We start from the raw sequence: 8,464 nt of genomic DNA on the forward strand, positions 1-8,464 counted from the left end.
GCTCTTTTTGGCCACCTGTGAGAGTGAATGTCATTCCTGTTTGTCATGTTAAGTTTGTACACTGCAAATGTTCATTTTCTTTTTATATTTAATAACAATATTATTATTATTTAATTATAACAAAGTGGTAACTATCCCAACATTGAGGACTTGAGGAACTCATAATCTTGTTTAAACCTCACAGAAGCTACAAAAGTGTCAATGCTCAACATACAGATTACAGTACAACAGAACAGAGTATCCGGAATGACATTTACTCTCACGAATGGCCAAAAACAACTATCTGAAAGCCAGACCCCTACTACCCACGCTTTCAGCCTTCTGATAAGACCCGGTGGGTCATAGCTCGATAACCCAGCATCAATAACCTAACAACACAACTGAGTGACCCAACTGGCTAGGTCAAAATAACCCAACTTGTGTTCTGTCCAATATTTACCCAAATTGGGATTGTTTTTAACACAGCATTTTGGGGGGGCTAGGCCCTTGACTCCTTAGTCGGAGATCCCAAGCGCATTGTTGTTGTTCAGTTTGTAGTGACGAAAATAAATATATACAAAAAGGAAACTACAGAATGACATGCACAAAACTATAGTCGTAATAAGGCTCATGGTCACCCCTCTCTCACTGATTGCCGATCCATCTGGAGCCAGTTGCTACTGCCACCTAGGGATGAGGTGTGGAAGTTGTAGTCTGCTGTCTGTCTATGTGGTAACAGTAAAGGACCTCCTATGTCAGAACAATTTAACTTTTTTTAAATTCTAAGATTTCTCAGGAACTTAGCTTGATATAACTGTATCTATGTGCTGCAATTCTATGAATTGTACTAAGTTCCAAACACCCACTTATGCTGAATGAAGATATGTTTGTGTCCCAAACTGGACCCCATTCCCTACATAGTGCACTACTTTAGAACAGAGCCCTATGTTCCCTGTTGAAATATAGTGCATTATGTAGGGAATAGGGTGTCATTTGGGACGAAGACTTTGCCTAATGCCGTAGCCTTGCCTAACCTACCTGTAGTGGTGAGCTGAAATTTTACTTTCAGGGAACTAACTATATGCTGAGTAGTTTGAAAACCATTGTAATTTTGTTAATATATATTTATTTCCCTTTTTTAAGGTATTGGAATTGAAATTTGATTTCAGGTGAGTATGTGTTTCAGCAGGTGAGCATGTGTGTTCAAAGGATTTGAATATTAGCCCAGGAAGGACACAGCAGGTGTGTGTGTGTTGAAAGTATTCAAACCACTTTACCTTTTCCAAATGTTGTTGTTTACAGCCTGAATTTAAAATGGAATAAATTGAGATGTCTTTGTCATTAGCCTACACAACAAAGTGTCCACAACAAAGTGGAATCATGTTTTTTTTTATGTTCAATAACTGTTCAACCCCTATGATATGGCAAGCCTAAATAAATTCAGGAGTAAAAATGTGCTTACCAATCGTAACACATACAATGATCTGTAAGGTATCTCAGTCGGGGCAGGGGATTTCAAACAGATTCAACCACCAGGTTTTTTTCTCCAATGCTTTGCAAAAAAAGGTCACCTATTGGTGACAGATGCACGCAGTAGAATCAGATCAAATAAAACAGCTAAAAATACATATTATGGAAAAGTGGGGACTGTGAGGAGATACAAACACAGGAACACATTGTAATATTATTGTTGTGAGGTAGTTTTATACATTTTGTATTATAGATATGTAGTGGTGTAAAAATGTGATATGATGTACTGTTTTATAACTTGTTTTATGTGTGATGATTTGTGTGATACCTAGTTAAATAAAGGTTAAATAAAAATACAATTAAATAATCAAGTGCCTTAATGTGTTTGGACCACAGAAAGAGTAGCTGCATTAGCTTGGCAGCAGCTAATGGGGATCCCTAATAAATACAAATACAACACAGTTGAAGTCGGAAGTTTACATACAGCTCAGCCAAATACATTTAAACTCAGTTTTTCACAATTCCTGACATTTAATCCAAGTAAAAATTCCCTATTTTACGTCAGTTAGGATCATCACTTTATTTTAACAATGTGAAATGTCAGAATAATAGTAGAGAGAATGATTTATTTCAACTTGTATTTCTTTCATCACATTCCCAGTGGGTCAGAAGTTTACAAACACTCAATTAGTATTTGGTAGCGTTGCCTTTAAATTGTTTAACTTGGGTCAAACGTTTTGGGTAGCCATCCACAAGCTTCCTATAATAAGTTGGGTGAATTTTGGCCCATTCCTCCTGAAAGAGCTGGAGTAACTGAGTCAGGTTTGTTGGCCTCCTTGCTCGCACACGCTTTTTCGGTTCTTCCCACAAATGTATTATAGGTTTGAGGTTCGGGCTTTGTGATGGCCACTCCAATACCTTGCCATTTTGCCACAACTTTGGAAGTATGCTTGGGTTCATTGTTCATTTGGAAGACCCATTTGCGACCAAGCTTTAACTTTAACTGATGTCTTGAGATGTTGCTTCAACATATCTACATAACTTCCCTCCTCATGTTACCATCTATTTTGTGAAGTGCACCAATCTCTCCTGCAGCAAAGCACCCCCACAACATGATGCTGCCACCCCCGTGCTTCACAGTTGGGATGGTGTTCTTTGGCTTGCAAGTCTCCCCCTTTATCCTCCAAACATAACAATGGTCATTATGGCCAAACAGTTCTATTTTTGTTTCATCAGACCAAAGGGGATTTCTCCAAAAAGTATGATCTTGGTCCCATGTGCAGTTGCAAACCGTAGTCTTGTTTTTTATGGCGATTTTAGAGCAGTGGCTTCTTCCTTGCTGAGCGGCCTTTCAGGTTATGTCGATATAGGACTCGTTTTACTGTGAATGTAGATACTGTTGTACCCGTTTCCTCCAGCATCTTCACAAGGTCCTTTGCTGTTGTTCTGCGATTGATTTTCACTTATCGCATCAAAGTACGTTCATCTCTAGGAGACAGAACGGTATGACAGCTGCGTGGTCCCATGGTATTTATACTTGCCTACTATTGTTTTTTACAGATGAACGTGGTACCTTCAGGCGTTTGGAAATTGCTCCCAAGAATGAACCAGACTTTTGGAGGTCTAGACATTTTGTTCTGAGGTCTTGGCTTATTTCTTTTGATGTTCCCATGATGTCAAGCAAAGAGGCACTGAGTTTGAAGGTAGGCCTTGAAATACATCCACAGGTACACTTCAAATTGACTCAAATTATGTCAATTTGCCTATCAGAAGCTTCTAAAAGCATGACATCATTTTCTGGAATTTTTGAAGTTGTTTATAGGCACAGTCAACTTAATGTATGTAAACTTCCGACCCACTGGATTAAGTTAAATATCTGTCTGTAAACAATTGTTGGAAAAAATTACCTGTGTCATGCACAAATGAGATGTCCTAACCGACTTGCCAAAACTATAGTTTGTTAACAAGAAATTTGTGGAGTGGTTGAAAAAGTGGAGTGGAGTTTTAATGACTCCAACTTAAGTGTATGTAAACTTCCGACTTCAACTGTACCTATTGGTAGATGGGTAAAAAAAAAGAAGCTAACTTTGAATATCCCTTTTAGCATGGTGAAGTTATAAATTACACTTTGGATGATGTATCAATACAACCTGCCACGACAAAGATACAGGCGTCCTTCCTAACACATTTGCCGGAGAGGAAGGAATCCGCTCAGAGATTTCACCATGGGGCCAATGGTGACTTTAAAACAGTTACATAGTTAAATAGCAGTGATAGGAGAAATGTTGGGATGGAACAACAACATTATAGTTCCTAAACAATACTAACTTTATTGAAATGAAGGAAGCCTGTACAGAATAAAATTAACTTTTACGGAGCAAATCCAATGCAACACAATACTGGGTAAAACTCTATATTTTCAAGCATAGTGGTTGTTGTGTATTGATATTCTAGTTTGTCCCTTTAGGTCACCTGTAACCCCCCACTTGCTTACGTAGATTGGAATGTTTTGTTCTGTGAAATGCATAAAACAATGCCCACCTTAGTTTCAACTCCTGTCTTATGTTCTGTCCTTATATTAGCTAGTTGTTTAAGTAATACAGTGTCCTATCTACTGAAAATAATGAACACAAACGTGAGAATGTTTCTTCCTCCTCGCCAGTTTTGTTGTATAGGACTGAGTAAAAACATTACAAGCATTAAAAATAGAGTAAAAACACAAAAAACATTTCGCTGTAGAAAGACCCAATGAAAACGTTGAGCTAGCCAGTCAACAGTGATGATAGCTAGCTTCCGATGTCACAACAACAAGAGCACTGAGGGAAGAGTTTTGTTGCTGGAGAAAGTGGAATCAATGAGTAAAAAAAAGTCTGGGAGTAAGGGACTGTCTAAAAAGTGTGAGAAAGAAAGATAATAAACTGAATATGTCTGCACTGGTTGGAAAAAAATGAACATTTGATGAATCTGTTGAACAATGGAGTTCTTACACGTGACGTTTTGAGTACTTTGTGTTGGTGGCAAATGGAATTAAAGCAGAAATAGTTGTAACAACATTTTTGACTGTTATGCGGGGGAAAAGATTTAATCTACTCCGCAGCCTAATAATGCTTGAAAAACCTGGCGATAAATTATACGATGAAATTGTGGCTACCTTAAAAGGACATTTTTTCCCCCCAAACCACTGATCATCGCAGAGAGATTCAGGTTTCATAAGAGAAATCAAGAGGGGGAGTCAATCTCACAGTTTGTGGCTGTATTGAAACAGTTATCTGAACACTGGGAATTTGGGGGTTCATTGACTGACACTATACGTGACATGTTAGTGTGTGGCATGCACAGCGAGGCAATTCAGAAACGCCTTTTGACTGAAAGTAACTTAACATTGCAGAGAGCAATAGAAGTGAATATGTCAATGGAAATGGAAATGGCAAATCAAGACACACAGCAGCTAAGTGCATCAACCCAAATGCATAAGATGTCTATGGATAAAAAAAAACAAGGCAGTAGGTCGCAAGCCATGCTATCACTGTGGGAAACCAGGTCACCAAGCAGAGGAGTGTTGGTGCAAAGACTTAAAGTGCAGAAGTTGTGGGAAAAAAGGTCACACAACAGAGACTGAAGGAGTACGGTCTGAGGGTCCGAAAGGACACATACGAGTTGTTCCTCAATAGGCACCTAAACACCTTCCTGTCGACCTACAGAACCCCCCCCCCCCCCATGCTACAACCAAAGTGGCACCCACGTCAGCCATGATGAAAAGACAGTTTCGCTTTCGCTCGCGACTCGTACAGACACAACAGAGAGCACAGGTGGAGAGACGGAGCAAAGCAAAAGACAGAAGCGAGAGAGAGTTCTTGCTCGGAACTACTGCAAAGGTCCAAAGTGAATACCAGCAACAGTGGTCGCACAAACAGACCCTGTGTCCTACACCGTTCACACACCAGAGAACATCATCTGGAGGAGACACGTGAATCAACTGTTGCCAGGAACCAAACTCAGAGATGACTCATGTCAAGTGACAAACCAAGATCAGCTACTGGAGACCTACCATGACTTCGAGCCATCACCTGAAACCTACAATGCAGCAACCTACAAATTTGGAAAATGTTCCAGACCCACCTGAGCCAGCCCAGAGTGCCTACTCAGATTGCTGTTGCACCACAGTCTGGGCATACACCATCACCACTCAGACTCAGAGAAAATGTGACTGTAGACTCACATGTATATGTCGGCATTACCCTGCAAGAGAAAGATGACCCCCTGAAAGGTTGAACATCTGGTTCCGACTAACCTCCGACATTGGGGCAGAATACACCCCAGGGTTAGGTATGGGAAATGAGGTAGTCTACCCTCTTTCCTTAGTTCAGAAAATGTTATTTTGAAAAGTTCCTTTTATTTACATTAAGAGACTTATATTTAAAAAATATGTATATTTACTTTTTCCTTATGAGGCATCAAAAGTAATAGGGGAGGAATAGGGCACCTGTAATGATGAGCAGCTCAAATAAGCAAAGAGAAATGACAGGCCATCAGTATTTTAATAAGACATGAAGGTCATACAATCTGGAAAACTGTATGAACTTTGAAAGTTTCTTCAAGTGCAGTCGCAAAAACCCTCAAGCTCTATGATGAAACTGGCTCCCACGAGGACCGCCACAGGAATGGAAGACCCAGAGTTACATTCTGCTGCAGAGGATACGTTCATTAGTGTTACAGTGGCTTGCAAAAGTATTCACCCCATTGCCATTTTTCTTATTTTATTGTATTACAACCTGGAATTAAAATGGATTTTGGTGGGGTTTGTATCATTTGATTTACACAACATGCCTACCACTTTGAAGATGCAAACTATTTTTTATTGTGAAACAAACAAGAAATAAGACACAAAATAACAGAACTCGAGCATGCATTACTATTTACCCTCCCAAAGTCAATACTTTGTAGATACACCTTTCGCAGCAATTACAGCTGCAAGTCTCTTGGGGTATGTCTCTATAAGCTTGGCACATCTAGCCACTGGGATTTTTGACCATTCTTCAAGGCAAAACTGCTCCAGCTCTTTCAAATTGGATAGGTTCCGCTGGTGTACAGCAATATTCAAGTCATACGACAGATTCTCAATTGGATTGAGGTCTGGGCTTTGACTAGGCCATTCCAAGACATTTAAATGTTCCCCTTAAACCACTCAAGTGTTGCTTTAGCTGTATGCTTAGGGTCATTGTCCTGCTGGAAGGTGAACCTCCATCTCAGTCTCAAATCTCTGGAAGACTGAAACAGGTTTCCCTCAAGAATATACCTTTATTTAGCACCATCCATCATTCCTTCAATTCTGACCATTTTCCCAGTACATGCCGATGAAAAACATCCCCACAGCATGATGCTGCCACCACCATGCTTCACTGTGAGTTTTTTTTTTTATGGCTAAAAAGCTCAATTTTAGTCTCATCTGACCAGAGTACCTTCTTCCATATGTTTGGGGAGTCTCCCACATGCTTTTTGGTGAATGTGTTTGCTTATTTTTTTCTTTAAGTAATGGCTTTTTTCTGACCACTCTTCCGTAAAGCCCAGCTCAGATACTCCCATCTCTGCTGTGGAGCTTTGCAGCTCCTTCAGGGTTATCTTTAGTCTCTTTGTTGCCTTTCTCTATTAACTGCACCTCAGATTGCACCTCAAAGAGTTCAAGTGACAGACACATCTCAACATCAACAGTTCAGTGGAAACCTTGTGAATCAGGCATTCATGGACGAATTGCTGCAAAGAAACCACCACTAAAGGACACCAATAAGAAGAAGAGACTTTCTCTGGCCAAGAAACATGAGCAATGGACATTAGACTGGTGGAAATCTATCCTTTGGTCTGATGATTCCAAATGTGAGATTTTTGGTTCCAACCACCGTGTCTTTGTGAGACGCAGAGTAGGTGAACATATTATCTCTACATTTGTGGTTCCCACCCATGAAGCATGGAGAAGGAGGTGTGACGGTGTGCGGGTGCTTCGCTGGTGACACTGCCTGTGATTTATTTACAGTTCAAGGCACACTTACCAGCATGGCTACCACAGCATTATGCAGCGATACGTCATCCCACCTGGTTTGTGCTTAGTGGGACTATCATTTGTTTTTCAACAGGACAATGACCCACAACACACCTCCAGGTTGTGTAAGGGCTATTTGACCAAGAAAGAGAGTGATGGAGTGCTGCATCAGATGACCTGGCCTCCACAATCCCCGACCTCAACCCAATAAACATTTTGGGATGAGTTGGACCGCAGAGTGAAGGAAAAGCAGCCAACAAGTGCTCAGCATATGTGGGAACTCCTTCAAGACTGTTGGAAAAGCATTCCTCATGAAGCTGGTAGAGAGAATACCAAGAGTGCGCAAAGCTGTCATCAAGGCAAAGGGTGGCTACTTTGAGAGTATAAAATATATTTTTGTTTAACACTTTTTTGGTTACTACATGATTCCATATGTATTATTTTATAGTGTTGATGTCTTCACTACTATTCTACAATGTAGAAAATAGTAAAAATGTAAGAAAAACCCTTGAATAAGTAGGTGTTCTAAAACTTTGGACCGGAGACACTTCAAAACCTTGTTTTGTATTATTAATGTGTTGTATGAATGTGCTATTCAGTGGTTTCTCTGGGCTATAGAAGTCAAGGCCAAAACCATAATTTTATCAAATACTTTTTTTATATGGTATTTATACGTAATGGGGTCCAACAGTTCTAAATCAAATAACAAAATGATCCCTTGTATGACCATCTTAAGACAAACATCTTAAGATGCCCCCCCCCCTATCCCCTCCCTGGCTTAGACTTTTAAGAATAAAATGTGATCTCTGCCCACTGTATGAACCTAGTGTCCTACAGACATACTGCACTGTGCATTGCCCTGAATGGGATATCGACTGGATGCATTCCACTTTTAAAGAATACAAATATATCTCAGGATCTAAGTTACATAAAACTGTATCAATCTTTAATGCTATGTGATGTAATTCTACAAACACACTC

The sequence above is a fragment of the Oncorhynchus kisutch genome, linkage group LG19 (genome assembly GCF_002021735.2).
Source record: "Oncorhynchus kisutch isolate 150728-3 linkage group LG19, Okis_V2, whole genome shotgun sequence".
Classification (NCBI taxonomy): domain Eukaryota; kingdom Metazoa; phylum Chordata; class Actinopteri; order Salmoniformes; family Salmonidae; genus Oncorhynchus; species Oncorhynchus kisutch.